Source organism: Gymnogyps californianus, chromosome 2 (genome assembly GCF_018139145.2).
Source record: "Gymnogyps californianus isolate 813 chromosome 2, ASM1813914v2, whole genome shotgun sequence".
NCBI classification, from domain to species: domain Eukaryota; kingdom Metazoa; phylum Chordata; class Aves; order Accipitriformes; family Cathartidae; genus Gymnogyps; species Gymnogyps californianus.
The window spans coordinates 123,358,649-123,376,030 of NC_059472.1; the positions used below are offsets into that span (position 1 = coordinate 123,358,649).

General features: G+C 40.2%; 1 protein-coding gene across 4 annotated transcripts in view; it reads right to left on the minus strand.

Annotated features, from left to right (window-relative positions):
- Nucleotides 1–17,382, minus strand: part of RBMS3 (RNA binding motif single stranded interacting protein 3) — a 711,100-nt gene that overhangs the window by 410,908 nt on the left and 282,810 nt on the right. The window lies entirely within an intron of this gene.

Genomic DNA, 17,382 nt, shown 5'->3' on the forward strand with positions numbered 1-17,382 from the left:
ATAATGTACTATTATATTATTAGAACCCTGGAGAGAAACACAGTCTTGCAAAAAATCACTTCTACATGTAAGAAAGCCTACAAATCAGAACTAATATATAGACTTGCTCACATATCGAGAAAATAAAACGGCAAACAGGAAATTTGATACCTTATTTATAACTACATCTTGGTAATAAAGAGGTTAAAGGCACATCATAAACTGTAAAGACAGCTTTCATCTCTACAAATGGATAACCTGACAAGCAATACATGCGTGCCTGTCTGTGCACGTGCAAATGAGAAAAACATTCAGCGTCTTGTATGAAACCAGAATTAAAGGATGTTAATTATTTGCTTACAAAACATTTAGACTGGATACTCTATTTCTTGGTCATTTCCTACACACAGAAATACACACCAATTTCCAAGTACAAGCTGGGGAAAAACTCATAAGCAACTTTTTAAATTATTATAACATACGTTCTGAATATATGAAATGCACAGGATGCGTTCCCAGTAACAGCGACCAAGTCAGTTTCTGACTCTCTCCTCCCTGATCTGTTTATCTCTAGCAAAGTCGTGCCTGTGGATCTTCTTGTTCAAAGAAAGAGGATTTAAAAGTAAATACAGGCACATTTTTTCCTATCAGTCATGATCCTAGGGATCAAAGATCCTTGGTAAAGAGAATTTCCACCTCTTCCTCCGAGATGTATTCCTTGGAATATAAATATCCAGAATGAGACAAGTTGTATATGATTTTCTCTCAACAAGCACCAAATGCACAGAGAAGACTTTTAGACACACAGTTACAGAACTGGTAGCAGACTGATGACAAAGAAGCATAAAGGGTGAAGTTCAGTATCACTAACCTGGAGGCCATTTGGCCTATGTCACTGCAGGCAAAGCGACTGCTCCGCCTTGAGAGCCTCAAAGTTCTGCGGGACTACATTTTGAAGTTTAACAGAAGAAAGAACATCTCTCATTTTGGAAAAAATTGTGAATCAGTTGAGAAGACTACTACTCTGATTTCAGAGTATAATATTAGGCTTCAAAAACTATCTGATTAGAAACAGGGCCTCTAAACATGTCTATCTTGATGGAAAAAGTAGTATTATATTTATTTTTGCAGGTATTTGACCTGGAGAGTAACACATGAAGCAGATTGAAGTTTCAAATTCATATTCAATTACTCTGTAGGACTAAGGAAGAACAGATCTTTCTTGCTTGGACAGCATTCTCCATAAAAACGCAAGCCGTCCTGGAGGAATTCATTTAACATGGTCTTTAAACAATACATTTTGTCTAAGCCATTACTGTATGTCTACTTTTCTGTGTCTGTGAGAGTAATAATGATTTCATTCAAGTATCCATTTCAACTCATCTGGTCCCGGATTTCATTGCAGCAGGCCAGCTCTGCAAGCTCAACATACCATATCCAGGGATACGTTATCCAGATAGGAACTTCAGCTCCAAAGCAGCACCAATAGCTTAACGCTGTTCTCCACAGAGTCTGAAAAAAGTAGACGAAGAGATACAGCCCAGTTTTGCAATTCATGCTTCACTCTGAATTGAGAGGCCACAAGGTACATTACTGGTCTTCCAAGGTGCAAAGTGGTCAGCTACCAAACTGGCTTAGAGTGAAAAGAAGGAAAAAAGAAAAAAAAAAAAAAAAAAAAAAAAAAAAAATAAAAAAAGAAAAAAGAAAAAAGAAAAAGAAGATAGATTTAGGGGTCAAGTCTTCATTCTGCTGAGTCTTCCCTGTATTAGGCAATGCCGAGAGATACAATAAGCTTTGTATCATCCAGGACAGGTTTACTCAGTAAATCAGCATCAGTTTGAGTAAGTTAGCTGCTCGCAGAAAAAGCATTGCTCTGAGATCTCAGTGAATCACCATTTGTTTTTTGATTTTGGACATAAATGAGCACCTCTTCTCTCAGCATCTGAAATGAGGATCAAACTGACCACATCAGAGTCATACTGTGTATCAGTCAAGACAGCAGAGAAAGAATAAAGATGATGATCATCATAGCCAAGGTATCTTCTAATGTGAAATGGGGAAGGGATAACAGGAATTAATGGATATCTTTTTGATTCACAGAAGATTTTTTGTGCAAAAAGGGCTTTCCCAAAGGCTTCAAAAAGGATGTGTTGTTTTGATTTTGCGGCAACAGTTCTTTTTCTTCATAGCTATTTCCATCTTCAGTTAACGTTCATCTGAGCTGAAACTTGTTCTTGACAGTATTCATTCCCCTGTGTCCGTGGTTATTGCAAATCCAGGATAATCCACGAACTACATTACCATGTATGTTTCCCTCAACTCTGTCTCTGGACAGAGCTCAGATCGGGGCGGGGGGAAGTCCAGAAAGAAGCGAATATGCTTCTACTTCACAACTACATTAGCTTTATCTGGGAAAACATTCAAAAGGTAGCAACCAAAGGCTGAAAACAAAGCTGCAATTCATATTCAAACTAAAGACAGAATATGAAGATGCACCTATTTTTGGAACTTACCTAGATACATGCCAGACAGAGCTTTACTCAGCTTGTTCCCCAGTCACGTGGGGTTAGAAAGAGGATGCCAAATGGCTTGCACTGCTCCAACCTCAGGTAGCTGAAAAAACCAGGTTCATTCATGTCCATGCAAGTCCACCAGTAACAGCAAGGGAGCACATTTGCACTTCTGATTCTTGCTCATTTTCAGAACACAGACTTGCTGGACAAAAATTTCATTATAATAAATGTTACAGGTAGCCAGTGCCCCCAAAATTAACAGCCAGGCAGCAAAGGTAGGAAAAAAAGAGCTCAATTCCATAGAAGCAAGACTTCTCATATCACCTTTATTTCTTTCCATGGAAAACAGAATTTGTAGCCACTTTCTCCCTAAGAATAACTTACAGTTTTCCCCAAAGCTCTCAAGTATATCACTTTACAGACCAGAAACCTCATACTACCCACAGAACCTGCCAAGCTCCACAGCAAAGAGCTCAGTAAGGGGAGTGAAGAAGAGGGCAAGGACCCTTGCTTTCATCTTTGGCATATTTCAGCTCTTTTTCCTAGAGGTCTGGAAAAGCAAAAGGTGCCACAAACTCTAAGAAGCAGCAGAATGAAGATAACAGTCTCCTTGTGAGACAAAAGTTGTCCTGTGATATAACTAGGAATGAGACACAGATACAGTACTGCTAGTCCAAAACTTAGGTGTCTCTAATAATAATTCAGAAGCACAAAGGCTGTTTTGGGCCAGACAGCAGCTCAGCACAGAGCATTCACGGTTACTGCTGTCTAAAGTTCCCCCTTACCTTAACTGATCAGGCTGAAGCATCATTTTAGGCAGAGGACCTTGACATGATGAAAAAAGAAACACGTGGCTCACAGAATACTAATTATTCATGAAAAGGCAGCTTATGAATAGGATATTTGATAAGAAAGGTTTCCCTTCAACCAATATTCTGGGTTTTTTCTTCTCCTCAAATATGTAGTAGTGCTATAGCATTAACCATGTCAAGACAAATGCATGCTAACACTGTGTAGCAACAGCAGCACTAATGAAGAAGATATCTGGGGAAAAAAAAAAAAAAGTAGTCACTGATGGTAGGAAAGTTACTGAGCATTAAAAGAATAGCCAATATAAAACTAAATTGGTTCTCTATCTTATTTCTGTTGGGGAAAAAAATAAAAATCGAAAGCTGGATTCATTTTTCACTGGATCATTATTATGCTCTCTGGAAATTGTCTGCAGTGACTTTCATTCCAGGAAATAATATAAATCTAGTATTAGAGCTGAACTCAGGAGTCACACACACTTTAAAACCACAAATTTAATTGGGTTCTGGGATCAAAAAGTTATATCCGGGTTGCATTTGCCATTCTTTCAGCCTCCAATTGTCCTTTCCAAATCAGAATTGCTAATAGAAACTTTTACAAGTCTATAATAGTGAAAACTCTCACATACAGATAATGGGCTGGATTGTGTCTGGCTCTGTGAAGGTGTGCAAAGGGGAAAAGATCACAAAGAGCCTAGAATGCACAATATATTTTCTGCAGGGCCAGCCAGGATTCACAGCCTTCCAATTTATGGAGTGTAGGCCAGTGCTAGACTCTGAAAAGCACTTGAGGAGGGTTATGGCTTGTTACTCCTGTAGCAATCAACTTGCCTTGCACAAGGGACAAGGACAGGCATGCTGCACCTTCTCAAAAGGGGCAATAATGGCCAGTCTTTTACAGGACAACTGAAAGCTTTTCTTTCGCTCAAGCCATAATGGTCTCCAGATCTTTCAAACTGTAGCAATCTCACTCCTACTTTTAAGAACTCTGAAAATTCTTATCTTGGAGTTTTGGCCAAGCCAGGGATGCTCATGTTGGTTTTGAAGAGAAAGCAGATTGAAACTCAGTACTTATTATGTGCTGCTGCTGGAGAACGGCGCTCCTCAGCTCTGATTGCACCCTACAGAGCTCAAAACCACATCCCTTTCTGTGCCAAGAGGATGATAAGCTAAGCCTAGCTGTTCTCAGAGAGGATGCTAGAATGTGGAATTGGACTTGCAGTAGCTGGCTGACAATAATAGTTTTAGAAGAAACACATGTTACAGTGACAGTAGCAAGTTTAAGCTCTGGGTCATATTAGTGACACTCTACAGTGCTGATAAAATCATAATGCCAAACTGTAGCTAGAAGACCAACAGTTTACGTAATAAATGTTCTTCTCTACTATACAATAGGCACTTAACTTTTATTCCCTCAGAAAAAAAAAAAAAATGGAGAAAAATCTCTTTGTCTTTGCTATCAGAATCAGTCACCAGTTTTTAAAAAAAGACCAGGAAGTCAAATCATCAGGGGAGTCTGTTGGTGTTTGTTTTGGAAGGTTTATATTTGCAATTCAAATTATCTTCTAATACAGTAAAATTTCATTTCATTTAAGATGCGTATTATTTGCCATACAAATACCATTCTAAAACACTTGCTGAAGTTAGATACAGTCACTTGACAAAAATATGAAGGAATGAACATCAAGAAAAAAAAAAAACCCAAGAAAGAAATCCTGGCACTAAGGTGTCCTAACATCAAGAAATGACTCAGATGGAGTTGCAGGTTTTGCACCCATCTCAGCAAAAGGGTGGGAAGAAATATAATTTACCTTGTTTGTGGAACAATACCTCAACATTTGTCTTTTCTGTTAACATGTACTGATAAATACGAGTCCAGAACAAATCCATCAGCTGCAGGGAGTGCCTGTACTTTCAACATCCTTCACCAGCAAAGAATGTTTTCCATTCTGCTCAGGAAGTGCACCCCTTTATAAACATGCGAATCAAAGCCCTCTATTCTTTAACAAAACATGTCTCAAATTAAAGCATTAAATCTTTCATTAATCAAAGGAGCAGCAGAGGTTGAACATCTGAGCAGAATCATTTTGCTATTCAGATTTATCATTATTATTACTAGAATAGTGAGTATTGACATAAAATGGACTGAGAGCTCCTTTGAGCAAAGCACTGTGCAGAACACAGGGGACACACTGGTACAATGGGAAGCCGGTGAGTTAGTACACTCTGGGGTGCTACCCCATCTTAGCTAATACATGTGTGCTCCTGGCCAATTACAATTTCAAAGTTAGTGTAAACCATTTTCGTGGCAATGCTTCAGGATAGTTTAATTTAACCTGCTTTAATTTACATCCACAATGAAATTAAAGCATTCACAGTCAGCTACCAAATTTCAGCTGAGAGGCAGAACTTACCTCTGCACTGCTGGAAGTCCTTGAAATGCGCGGCCTTGCTTGCGACTGTGCAAACATGGCCTAAGAAAGTCCTCAACTGACAGAGCTGACACCTGAAATGGCAACACGGATAAAGGGTGCATGCCAGGAGAATGGGAGAGTCAAGTCAAACAGATGAAATCAACTTGGGACAAGTTGAACAGCACAGTAATGGCAGAGCCCAGAAAATAAAGGATTTCCTTCCAGACTACCTACTCTATCAAGGTGGCTATCAAAGCTACAAGTTTGTCTCACCATAACTTTGCAAACAACTTCTGTGACCAATACGCATCAAACACTCCTACAAGGGCTGGATTCCCAGATCAGTTTATCAGAACAGTTGTCTACACTAAGCTGTCGTGCCTACAGTTACAATACTTACTGGACTCTGCTACTTCTAACAATATTCTCCCTTCAAGTCACAAAAATGGCTATGCTGCGTCAAGAGCAGAAGTCCATCTAGCCCCAAGTCCTGTCTTCAACAATAACCAGAAACAGATGCCAAAAGAAGAGAACAGAAACAGAGGAAACATACAGATACTACCCTTGAGCACACTCCCAGCCTTCAACAACTTGAGGGTTTGGTACTTCATGGACAGTCTTTTGGAGGCAATTCCTAAGCATTTAGCATCCTCAGTGGATTTCTATGCAATGAAATTATCCATTCTCATTTTGAACCCAGGTGAGCTTTTTGCCACAGGGTATTGGGATGCTAACCATGCTTTTTTCCTTAAATGGTGCTCAAATTCCCAACTCTTAAGATTCAAAGTCTGGTGCTCAAGCCACGCAGCTACCCAAGCTGACCCATCTTTACGGCTCCAAACAATCTTAAGGTTTTACCCCCATTCACCCAGACTAAAGTTGTCCTTGTCTACAATCACCACATTCCCCTAATTTTCAATTATCCCTGTCCTCCCATTCCACCAAATATTCAACCAGAACCATCAAGAATGATGCCAACATAGGCCACAAGAGCAAAACTAGCAGGGAAGAAAATCCTCTTTGCAAAAAGAACATTGCTTGGGGTAGGAAGCAAGCTGTCCATCTCTACACCTGTTGTCTCTCTGTGTCAAGCCTCTAGTGTATGAGCAAATAGGCATCGCCCTCACAACACACGGAGATGAGTAATAGCATTGTATCTGTACAACTCGGGTAGAGATACAAATTCATTCCACTTCTAAAGTGGAACCGTTCATGTCATTTTTGGTAACCGTGTGGTATTGCCATCACAACAGTGACTATAACATGCAACTGCTATCAAAGCTACAAGTTTGTCTCACCATAACTTTGCAAACAACTTCTGAGACCAATACACATCAAACATTCCTACGAGGGCAGGATTCCCAGATCAGTTTATCAGAACAGCTGTCTACACTAAGCTGTCGTGCCTATGGTTACAAGAATGTGCCATGGCTAATCTGGATCTGGGTGGGATTAACTCCCTACAGCTGCTGGTGCTGAGATTTCTGGCTCTATTTAATTTGGCAAAGAACCGCACAGGAAGCTGAAAGACTCAGTCACTATAGTGAAGCTTCTGACATTTTTGTCCCTGGACCCCGGAGAACCCAAACACAACTCCTGCCAGAAATCAGTAAACTATTCAATTTACACAAACAGGCATGTAAACTCAAGTTGTAGTTTTGTTAACCAATTTAAGCTGCCCAAAGTGCAAGTTGTCTCTGCCCTCGCCACCTCCCTTGGCTGGGTGTTCCCACTGCCTCTCGGGTGCCAGCACTAGTGCTTGTTTGGCCATGTGCTGAGCTGGCTCTGGGAACCCAAGGACAAAAAAAAAAAAAAAAAAAAACACCACCCAAAAAAGCCAACCCAAAAACCAAAACAAACAAAAAAACCACCCCCCAAAAAAAAACCCCAAAACAACAACAACAAAAAAAACCAAAACAGAATGCCTTAGCTTTCAGCCAGATCTGCTCCCTAGCCTGATTCACCTGGTAGCCACACAAAAGCAAATGCAGCAAGGACAGAATTACCTCTAGCACTAGGACTGAATTAAATAACCATGAGACGGCAGCGTGGTAGGACTGCGCTTGCTTTCTACAGAGCTCAGAGAGCTCAGTGGTGTTGCAGTGAAGGAAGTGAACAGGTCTGTTTGTCTGCAGCACTGCATAGATCACAATCCTGCCATGACTCTGGACAGCCACTTCTTAAGATGATTTAAATATCTATAAACATTGCCTGTTCAAGATTAAACAAATTAGTTGGTCTGACAGTGCACATTTACTAATTACTTCCCCAACCTTTGGATAGTTTATCTAAGCCATTAAGCCTGCCTCAGCTTTCTTAATAGAGAACATACTTTAGTAACGATGTGCTGTTCAGATCCCAGCCTAATTTCACAACAACTTCACAACCTGCTATATTCATCTCTGCTGGGTGGAAAAAAGGACTACCTGGCACCCCTTGCTCTCAGCCCCTGGAGAAACACAAAGGTCTGTGTGCACCTAGGACACAGAGTACCCTATTCTCCACAAGACCTGATCTTTCCATATGAACATTAAATAGGATTATCAGGGAGGGATGGGAGACTTGCACTGACCATGCCTGTTCTGTGTTTGGGAAGCTTAGGTTGCTGGGAATGCCTACCTGGTGCATATCTGCCGCCAATTAGTGGTAAAAGGCACCTCCTGCGGAGCCCGTCAAAGCCACCCCACCCCTAACAGGGCTGCTGCACAGAGATCTGAAACTCTGCCTTCCTCCTAGAGGGAGGCAGGGATTCCCCGCACCATACAACACAGTAAAAGATCAAATCCAGGAATCAAACTCAGATATCTCACTCACACGATCACTAAGGCTGGCAGAAATGTCGATTTTAATCAAAATAAAATAAAAAGTGAGCCAGTGAACCTTCAGAGAGCTGCCACAAGCAAAATATGTACAGCTTCACTTTAAAAGACAACAACAATCTCATAACCACATCTGTACTAAAATACATTTGACATTGGCCACGCTAGCCATCCCACTTGACTTATTCCCACTGGCACATGGCTGCAAATTGCATCCCTCATACAGTAACACCTAAGAGGATCTGCCCCAAGAGAGAGCTGATATGACTGCACCAATCTTCCCCCAAGGGTTTTTCCCAATGGAAGAAAGCTTTAATTTGCAGCTAGTGTTCTACAGTACTTTCTCCATTAGAGGCTGCAGGGAAAACAACGCTAAACGCAACCAGGACCAACTACACCCGCTCAGTCCTGCAGAGAGAAAGAATCTTGTCCTTTTTCTACTGATATAGTCATTCCTGTCACCAGGATCTTTGATCCAGTGTCCTCACTGAGGGGTCAAGTCTATAGATTCGTATATTCTCAAACATGTAGTGCCTCTAGTATGCCTCCATTTACAGCTTTGATTTCTCAGGCTACTTCCTCACCAGGAAGCTTAACAAAGGAGTGTCTGAGATACGGCCAGGAATGTTTCCCCACACATCCCCTTCAAACCTTCCATGGTAAGAGTCACATATAATGCCTCCTATTAACTAAGGACTTTTAAGAACCAAAATCAGAGGCAATCTGTAAGATACTGCAAGTGAAGCTGTTGAAGTAGATTTTAGGAGTAAGCAGAGGTTTAAGAGTCTTTAGATGACAAAGAAAAAGCTGCAACATCCACAGTTAAATACTGCAACATACTCTTTTAGGGCTGCCAAGCAGCATTTTTTTTTTTCCTCCTTTACCCCTTCCTTTTCATCTAAAGCATCCTTCTGTGCATAAAATAATTTTCCACCTCCTTTGCAGCCAATGGATTCCACTAAGCAAAAATAACTGAAAAAATAGAAGAAAGTATAAAAAGAGCCACAAGAAGATGTAGTAGCAACTCAGACTCACCTTCAAAACTGGTCTTTTCATTTTAGTTAACGAGTTTCGTCCTTGTTATAGAAACAGGGACAATTATGTTCTCCAATCTTTAAGGAGGGTGGCTGAAAATCATTAGCAACACCTGCATCTGCAAATCATTTTGTAATGCTCTGAATGAAAGATGATAATAAATTGCACTGACATTCATGGAACATTTGCAATTTCATCATTCAAGAGAACACAGGGATTCTGGAGGAGAAGCACGATAGAAAATCTTATATTATAGGAAATAATATGGGTAGTTTGCATTTATATAGCTCCTACCACCTGAGAATATTAAAAAAAAAAAAAGACATCAACAGTATCTCTGAACATCTTTCGTAAGATTCTATAGGCTTCTTACTGATCTCAGATCAGAAAAGGAAGACACAAAATAGCAACTTTTGCTTCAGTTCATACAGCAGGGTAAAAGGCAGAAGAAACCAGTCAGGAATTCCTTGTTCTACCTACCCCATGGCTTCTTAAATGCTGAAGTGCCAACATCAGAAAAAGAAAAAGTTCTCTAAAACATAATGAAGTGGCACACAAATATTTATCAACATTGCAATCTGGGACAGAGTTTAGCCTTTTCACAATATACTGTGAACTGAGAGATGAAATAAGTTGCATAGCATGTATGTAATTTATTCCTAAAGCAAGTTCTACTGTAACTTAATTAACATACAAATACAATTTTTCTTCCATTCAATAATAAAAGGAAAACTCTATTCTATTTCCTAATTAACTACAGTTTAAGTTTCCTTTGTTTCTATTCTTGGAGAACTGAAGTGTTACTAGTTTGTTTCTTGACTTTTTCTTTTAACCTTATTTGTTGCAGGAATTTGGGGGAGTACAAACAAGCATAAATTGAAAAAACTTCCTAAAGCCATTTGGACTTAATTGTTTTCAACACAGCAGTTTATATTTCAGCATTATCATGTTGTCTAGCCCCCTTCTAATCTCCCCAAGATTCAGAACATGGTTAGCTGGGGACCAAAGAAACCAGGTGGCTTATGAATAATTATCACTTTTTACAGTACTTTTCTACATGCATTTCTACTAGCACACTGTTCTAAATTTAATGGGATTCTGAATACTCTGAACATAAAGAGAAGTATTTACATGGAGCAGCATTGTCTGACTTGGTTGATTTACTGTTGGTAGAAAGAACTCATTAGCTGTCAGGCCAGTTGTTGAAAAGACCATAATGCCAATGCACAAAGTTGACATAATGAAAATAAAGGAAAGAATCTGGGCCAAATTCAGAGGCAATCTGTAAGGTAATGTAATTTACACCCACTTACGCTCACTCAGATTCCCTTAGAACTTGTTCTACCCAATCTATTGATGCATGAGGGACTCTAAATTGATGTAATTTATATGCCAAAGAGTCAGAAATGCTATAAGGCCCCAAAGTCGAGAGCACTTAAACTCATGCTTTCCTACATATTGTCCTCTTCGTTAATCTGTCCTGAATCCTCCCTCATTTTACCATTTCACCCTGTGATTTATGCCATCGAGAATCCCTGAGATGCAATGGGTCAAGTGAGAGGCAAGGTGTAGGTAAGTGAGCATGACTCTAAGGAAATCTAAGTTGATGTAACACAGAAGCTAGGGAAGCCAGGTGTCTCTCACATGCACATCTACTCTCCCCACCACTTAGATTCAATTTGAGATTTGGCTCTGCATGTCCTCCATTACCACTAGCAATTGAATTTGTTACTCAAACGATACAAGCAGTCACAGCCCACAGACCCTCATTTTAGGGCCAGGAGGAACATTATGATGATCCAGTTTGACCTTCTGCACAACAGAAGCCATCAAATATCACCCAGTAACCCCTGGATTGAACACAGAAAGTTGAGGATGAATGAGAAAGACACCCAATGTTGATTTAAAGACTTCAAGTGATAGGGGAATCTGCTGCATCCCTCAACAATCTGTTCCACCGTTAAATTATCATTACCTTTCAAAATATGCACCGCGTCATCTCTTGACTTTTACTGGCTTCAACTTTCAGCCATTGGGTCTTTCTTTGTTCTACCAGGCTGGATAAATTTCTTTCTGTATTTCTTAGAGACAGTATACCAGATTCCCTCTCAGCCTTCAGTTCAGTGTCCCACATTTTCTAGATCCGAAATCAAGAGAATACAAACATTGTAATCAAAATAGTTTTAGAGTGAGTTGAGCTTGCACTGAAAAATATTTATATATGCTATCCTGATAAAAGCCTTTTCATTTGGAAGAGGAAACAGGACAGCTGGAATCTGGTGACCACAGCTTCCTTCTTCAGTTTCTGAACACTCCACGATACTATCAGTTGGAAGTGTTTACTTTACTCTCTCTGCTGGGCTATCTGAACATACTCGGAGGAAGTGAAAGAGAGCCAGGGTTGCAAGCAGCTTCATTGTTAAGCCACCGCTCTTCAGTCCCTTCCAAAGATCTCTGACTGACAGCTATTCTGCTATTCCACTCTAAGCGAACACTCCATCACACACAAAAGTGTTACGTGTATCCCCAAAATTCAGATTTTGTCACCATCTGCTAACATACAGAGGTATGTGGTCAGCAGTAACTCTGGTGGCAATGATATACAGTCATATTTTCTGGTTTCCTGTTGAACTACAAAATACTGTGTAATAAAAAAATCCTCCCACCTCAAGGGAAATCTCATTTCAAATTCCATTACAACTTGAGGAGTTGCAGAAATGCGTGAGAAACACACAAAGGGATGTTCTGGAGTGGCGTTCTGGTCTTCTACCAGCCAGTAAATGGGATTATCCAGAACAGGAAGTTTTCATGTGGTTTGGGTTCTTGTTTCTAAGCCCTACAAGAAGATTCATCGGACAATACGTCACTGTTGTTTCTGATTTCAGAGGTTGGCACACTAACCCATTCTGCACAGGAGAGCTTGATGCTGCCTGTCCCAGCCAGAGAGATGTTAAAGGTTTATACGCTGTATGAATGATAGGGCTGAAGCATTAGACTAGGTGATTTCTCTTTTGGTCAGAAATCTAACTCCTGGATAGCAACTAGCTGGCTCTCAGCAAAGTTAATGTTTCTCTATTATCTGTCAGGATTAGCTGCTGTTCATCTGGGACATCTGCTCCCCAAGAGAGGCACAGCCTTCTCCCAGGAGCATCAAACAGAGCCATAAGGAAGCGCATCACTGCAGCAAACCACGAAGAGGAGCCGGCGTCCAACACCAGTTCAGTGCTTCCTATCAGTTAATGCCTTTCATCCCATGGCCTCCTTCACCTCCAGACTTGGCCTCTGTCTGCATTTACACCTTCCCAGAATAAAATCCTTGCTTCCCCCACCCACTTGGTAACCATCATTCAGCTAGTCTGTCTATGACTCATCCACTTCAAAACCCTGCTGACTCACAGTCCTCAAAAAAGAAACTTGCTCAAAGAACATACTGAGACGCGAGTACGCCATCCACGCCAGCAAGGAATTCATCCAAGTTGACCTGGTCTCTTTCCTAGTGAAAGGCAAGAAAGATGCACTTCATTTGTGAATCTTTATCGTTTTAAAACCTAATTAGCTCACAGTTATTTATAACCAAAGTATACTTCAATGGCCTGATTTCCAAAAATATTATGCACCCAGTAGCTCCCACCAAACCTAATGGGCACTCAATAGTGAAAAATAAGATAAGGCTACACAGTTAGCTTTTGAAACAAGAATATACAGACTTCTTGAACCCACTGGTAAAAGCTGTGTCTTATGCATGTGATAATACATGTTTAACACCTTTGAAGAGTATGTGGCTGCAGGAAAAAAAAAAAAGGTATTGTAAAAAATAATAGTTAAAGACATTTCAAATGGAGCTGTCACTCCTGAGTTGACCGTGCTCCTTCACCTCCACCTGAATATTCTATTCAGAATGAAGTGTCTTTACGGAGAAGGGACAACAGGCCCTCCTTGAAGGACAAAAATGAAAGAACCAGACAAATTTGCCTTTCCCCCTCCCCTCACTGTAAAATTATTAGCACACTGGATGAGGTAGCTGGGCAGGTAGCAGAACCTCTTTAACCAGTGGGTGAGGGCTTCAGCAGCTTCCTCAGATACGCCTCTCACCACGAGGTAGGAATTCCTTGTGTCTCATTATAACACAAGCCACTGAGAAATGTCTGGTAGAGATACTGTAAATCCAACTTGATTTCACCTCTAAGGAAGGGAGGATGGTCTGGATGACTTCTTGAGGTCTCTTCTAATACTGTATCCCTTCTAACAAAATATTATCAGTCCATCGAGGAAATAAAAAGAAACTTCTCACCGCAAGATTATCCTCCCTGCTCTCCCCATTTCTTCTGAACTCGACCAGAATTCCTCCTTCTCCACAAACTGCCCACTAAACGCAGAGCCTAGTTCAAATCCATGCCTTAATATTGAGTGGTTTACCTTCAACTCTCTCTAGCTACCACCAGCACCATGTCTCAGTCAAAAGTTACCAGAGACATCCATCTTCACTAGGACACTACTGGAGGCACTCATAAATGTTGGCAGCAGGACAGGTCTACGAGCATGCTCTAATATCTGGAGCTCACAATCACATGTGATTAAAAAAGAAAAACAACAACAAAGAAATGACGACAGGACCAGTCCTCTTCTGAATTAACCACAGGACTCATTGCTACAACTTGAGTTTCTTCAAACATTTCTTACTGTCCACATCCAAGGAAGACACCCACGCATACAAACTAAGTATAAACTAATCAAGGTATTTCTCTGACAGACTGGAAAGACAGACAGAGAAAACAATGATGTTATTTTTATTTCTCTTTGAAATTATTTGGGAAGAGCTAAGTACCTTGTTTAAACAGACTACATAGCTGGATAGATAGATTAGCCACACAAGACTAATATTGAAATGGTTCAGAACTGAATATCCAAACCAGTTAGTAAATCCTCTCAATGTAATCTTGCTAGTTTTAAGAATTTATTCCTATCTACTAATTTAAACATTTACTTTTACTTGAATCATTTTAAAAGATAAAAGACTGCATCTAACTACTCATGAGCTGATACAGAGCTGGTATACATCACCTGTAAAAATGTAAATATTATTTGAATGTTTTTCAAACAATCTAGATAACATTGAACAAAAAAGAAAATCTCTGTAACATTAGATATTTGATAACTTGTTCCTTATCTGCTTGATGTGACATTTAGGAAAACACATTTTTAAAAGTCAGTAATGTATTCTGACTTTGACACTGGCGCTTCTTGTACCCCAGAACCTCGGTAAAAATCATAAAAAGGAAAAGAAAGAAAAACGAAAAACACTTAATAACATCTCCCATAGCGGTAATATAAAAAAACTACTTTACATAATGTAAAATTAAATAAGACTAATATTTTATTTGAAAAATCCCACCCAACATATTTTCTCACCCCCTAAAGATGTGCCAAAGATTGCAGAGTTCACTGGGGACTTCAAAATTGCTATCAATCTCTATATAGAAAGCATTCAGATACTGCAGTGATAGGCAGCAGTATAAAAGCCTAAGAGAGAGAGAAAAATAGATAAAATGCCCTCAGGAACAAGTTTCTTTCCACGAAAACTTACTAAACCAAGGCTTAAATTGAAACAGTATTATTTTTCTATGTAGTGGCAGTTTTTCATCTCTTAACTCTCTATTGTTTGTAATATGCTCACAAAATGCAATTTCTTTCCTAAAGGCCAAATTCTGCCAGTCTTCTTCCCGCTGAATAATTCCTCATCACGTATGCTGTGCTGCGGTTTCAGCAGAGTTGCTAACAAGGTGATGCTCAGCTGCGAGCACACCCAGACCACAGGATGGGGCCCAAAGGGAGAGCACCTCACAAGTTATCAGTCTCCCAACACAGGCACCTCATCTGTCCCAATAAATCACTTCTACCAACAACAATGGGAAGAAAATTAATACAACTAAACAAATCAGGCACAGTTTTTTTTCCTCTAGATGTCTGCTTTGGATATTCCCGCTATTAATGCTGAGTAAGCAACAGATACAGCAGCACTCAGCAGCAATGTGAAACACAAACCCAGAATTTCAAAATACATGTCTAATTAAAAAAAGTCAATGATCATCAGCTGAGTGTTAACCCCAAAACCTCAGTCTATAAACTCAAGAAATACTCAGGACTGCAACCCACACTTAAACCTAGGGAGCCCTGGTGAGGCTGGCTGTTACATCCCAAGCTTTTTAGAAGACTGCATTCTGCTTTTTTTTGTGTGACTTTTGAGCCTTTTAGGTATATCTGGGTTAGACACTCAAGCTTCTCCCTGCAATCTAGAGGGAGATAAAAATTGGTACATATACAAACACACATATTGAAAATTTAGATGCTTTTGAACTAAAGTACCTTTAGGAATAATAAATTCCTGCCACTTAATATAACTATGAGAGCTTGTAACAGACCAAAGCAGTGAGTATTTTTCAAAATGCACATTTCATAAAAATAAACTCCACATAACTGCTAGAGAAGCTTCTGTCATTTTTCCTCATCTAAGCAAATAATCATTTCCTGACAGCCCTTGCATCCCAAACACTACAAGATTTTTAAAAATTAAAAAAATATAAGGGAAGAAATTATAGGCATCCTCATTATCCCATCTAAGCTGCCAAAGGCAAACGAACAATGAAGTTATTTAAATCATTAACACCATGCTGCTAACAATATGAAGTGTTACCTGTTTAGAGATACAGAGGTATTTGCTTTTGGAAATATATTCAATCACTGCTGTATAAAAAAAAAGTTCTTCCCTTGGTCTCCCAACTCCCTTTTTTTCCCCCTAAGAAAAATACAGTAAAAGTGAGAGAAGATTTCCCTGTCAGCTTGTAACTGCTATTAAAAAAAAAAAAAGGTAACATTTAAGCCCTAAGGAGCTCCTGGTCTTCAAAAGTGCGAAGTACATACGGTTCTAGTTGAAGTTAATAGGAGCTGCAGGTGACCAGCACTTCTGACTCTGAGGCCCCAAGCTACTGTACAAAGCACTGTCCCTTTGAAATTTCAGCCTAACACTTATCAGCAGCCAACTTGCTGAAGTGCAAGACATATGCATCCCTTTCCCCCACAGTATTTACTTTTTAAAAGCACTGAACAGTTGTGGGAAACATGGCTCTCCTGCAACATTACAGCCCTAGCGAAATGGGAAGCAAGTGTGAAAAAATACCAACTCTAATCCTCACCGAGCACGAGCCCCCAGCCATTGCACACCATGATATTTCTAGAGCTCTCATCTGCTGGGAACAGACTTGCTGTCTCACACTGACCTCAGCTGCTTTGCTCTTTTGTCCAGTTCCATTTCATACCCGGTGAAGCCAGCCAGCAAGCAACATCAGCTAAGACTTTATTTTTGGAGTGCCAGCATACCGACACAGGCACCTCCAGAGAACCACACCGCAGCTTCCTTCACTTTGCTGCCAACACCCGAAATCTGCCAGACAGCAACGTATGGGACAATGGCCACCAGACAGCAAAGATGGAGAAATCAAAGCTCAGACAAAGCCCAGGGAAGCATAAAGGTAGTTGTGAACTGAATACGTGCAACTGCAACCCTAAACATTAGGAAAGAAAATGAAAAAAATTAGCAATGCATGAACTGGGAAGGTAGAGTGACTCATTCCCAAGGTGATGGAGTAGCACACAGTATATGGGTAAACAATAGACACTAGTTACCATCTACCATCCAGGTCCTGGCACTGCTCTGCAATGCAACCTCCCACCAGGCACTTCACTTCTCTCTGCTTCTGTTCCTACCCACCTTCGTAAGCCTGCCTTATTTACATTGCTCATAAACTCTTGCAGGCAG